Genomic DNA, 2440 nt, shown 5'->3' with positions numbered 1-2440 from the left:
CACCTCCCAGGTTCTCAGCAAGTGTTGGGTGATGCATTCAGATAGCCTTGCTGTTGTCTAACTTCAGGAAAGACCCTCAACTTTTCTGAGCCCTGCTTTCATCCTCTGTAACATGAGAATGATAACACCCGCCTTACAGGACTGTTAAAGGGTTAGAAGTAATACCTAAAAATATGCACACAGTGTCTGGCACATAGTAGGTACCCAACTGTTACAGACCAAATTGTTTCCCCAACCCACTCCCAAGTTCATATGTTGAAGTCCTAAACCCCAGCACCTCCGAATGCAACTTATTTGGAGATAAAGTCATTGTAGATATAACTAGTAAAGATGATGTCATATTGGAATAAGATGGACCCCTAATCTAATATAATTGGTGTCCTTATAAAAAGGGGGGAATTTGGACACAAAGACCCACACAGGGAGAACACCATGTGAAGATGAAGGCAGAGACTGAGATGATGCTTCTACAAGCCAAGGAAGGGCAAAGATTGCCAGCAAACCCCAGAAGCAAGGAGAGAGGCCCAGAACAGATTCTCCCTCACAGTCTGCAGAAGGAACCAGCTCTGCTAACACCTTGGTCTGGGACTATTGCCTTCAGAACCGTGTGACAATATGTGTCTGTTGTGTAAGTCACTTTGTTATGGAAGCCCTAGCAAATGAATATGCCAGCAGATGGGAGCCCATCATCATCTTTGATAATCCCCATGGCTCCATCTCTCTGCACCTTCCAGGTGGCTTCCTCCAAGGGTACCCTGCAGACAATCAGGGCCATCTCTTGGAGGGATGCACAAAGGAAATGTGCTGTGGGTGCACTGGGTGCTGAGACCAGAGAAGTGATGATTTCCCCTCCTCATCTAAACATCTCTGTCACCCACAGCTCAGCCTGGGCAGGGTCTACCCCACTGCTCCCCCTTCTTGTATCCCTGTGCTCATCTTCTGCTCCTTCTCTGCTCACATACACATCTGTGCAGTGTGGTCTTAGAGAAGACTATTTCCAGCCCCAGTGAGGCTCCTGGATCTGCCAAACAAGGATGCCTGGCTTGGTGGAGGGATCTCAGGAAATTGTCATGACAACTTCCTGTGCTTAGGAAGTGCTTTTGCAAACTGCATTCTTAGCTTTTGGCCATCAAAAGTGTCACAACAGGGCACAGAGATAACTGGAGCAAGCTGGGTTCCTGTGGGGTGTGTGGCCAAACAATGAATAAGTTTAAATAGTGGAGAACAGGAAGATGATAGTGTTCTGAGTTATTTAAAATTCTATGTCTTTTCTTTTTTTTTGGCAGCTGGCCAGTGTGGGGTCAGAACCTATGACCTTGGTGTTATAAGGCTGTACTCTAACCAACTGAGCTAACCAGCCAACCAGTGCAGGGAAAAGGCTGCAGAGAGTGAGCAGAGTCCTCAAGGGGCCAAGGGGCATAAAGAAAAGGCAGTTCAAAGAAGTGAGCAATCAGAGCATCAAGAGGAAACAGAATGGCCAGCCACTTCTGGAGAACATTGCTAAAGAAAGAAGGCTCAGGAGACCAAACCCAAGAGAGCTGGAACAACTTCACATGGTGTGGAGGCCCAGGAAGTTAGTGGGAAACCCCTTCCATGTGGGGCCTTCATTCACAGAGGAACATAAGGCCACAGTCTCTTCTTTCCTGAATCAGTTGTCAATGGCAGGTCCTCTGCTTCCACCACTGCAAAATCCTTACCTAAGATTAGAAACAGATCCAAAGACTCAACCCACACAATTTTTGCTTTAGAAGATGCAAGTGCTAGAGTTAAAAATATGAAGGCTGCTAAACCAATCTTACATTCCATAAAAAATCACCATTTTCATAAAACTTGCTTTCATGTGGTCCACAGAACACCCAAGGCCAAACTGAGTCAAAAGCTCAGAAAGGAAGGATCACTCAAGAGGATGATGTTTGCAAAGAGGCTTCCATTCTCTGCAGTGAGGAGCCTTATAAATTCACCTTTGTGAGGGGCTTTTACATCTTCAGGAGACTTGAATTCTCAGGAAAATCCTTTCCCAGAATTGTTGGCTCTTTCAGAGCCTTCCATAGAAAAAAACACTACTGAAGAAAACACTACTGCAAGAAATACTCCCGATTAAACTGTTTTTGTAGGAAACACTATTGTTCCAACAGAAACTATCCCTGAAAAACACAACTAACAAGAATTCTGCTGCAGATTCTGCTGTGACTGCATTAAAGTCAGTGCCTGCTAAATAATCCAGTGAAACACAATGGGAATACCACAGCCTGGAGACTGACTTACCCCCCAAGCACAAAGACTTCAGTTACCAATCGCTTTCATCTCCAGGTGATCATTGTTCTTCTTATCCTAGGGCGCTCCATGAAGCCTGAAAAGAGGATAGTCCTGTTAACAGATATGCAAACAGAGGACACCTGTGTACATAGATATGTCTGATGAGGGAGAGGAAAGCGAGGTG

General features: G+C 45.4%; 1 pseudogene; it reads left to right on the top strand.

Moving 5' to 3' along the window:
• Positions 1-1371: 1371 nt before the first annotated feature.
• LOC103609923 overlaps positions 1372-2440 on the top strand; it is a 27864-nt pseudogene continuing 26795 nt past the window's right edge.

This window comes from Galeopterus variegatus, unplaced genomic scaffold (genome assembly GCF_000696425.1).
Source record: "Galeopterus variegatus unplaced genomic scaffold, G_variegatus-3.0.2 Scaffold10308, whole genome shotgun sequence".
Classification (NCBI taxonomy): domain Eukaryota; kingdom Metazoa; phylum Chordata; class Mammalia; order Dermoptera; family Cynocephalidae; genus Galeopterus; species Galeopterus variegatus.
This window is presented reverse-complemented; position numbering and strand designations above follow the sequence as displayed.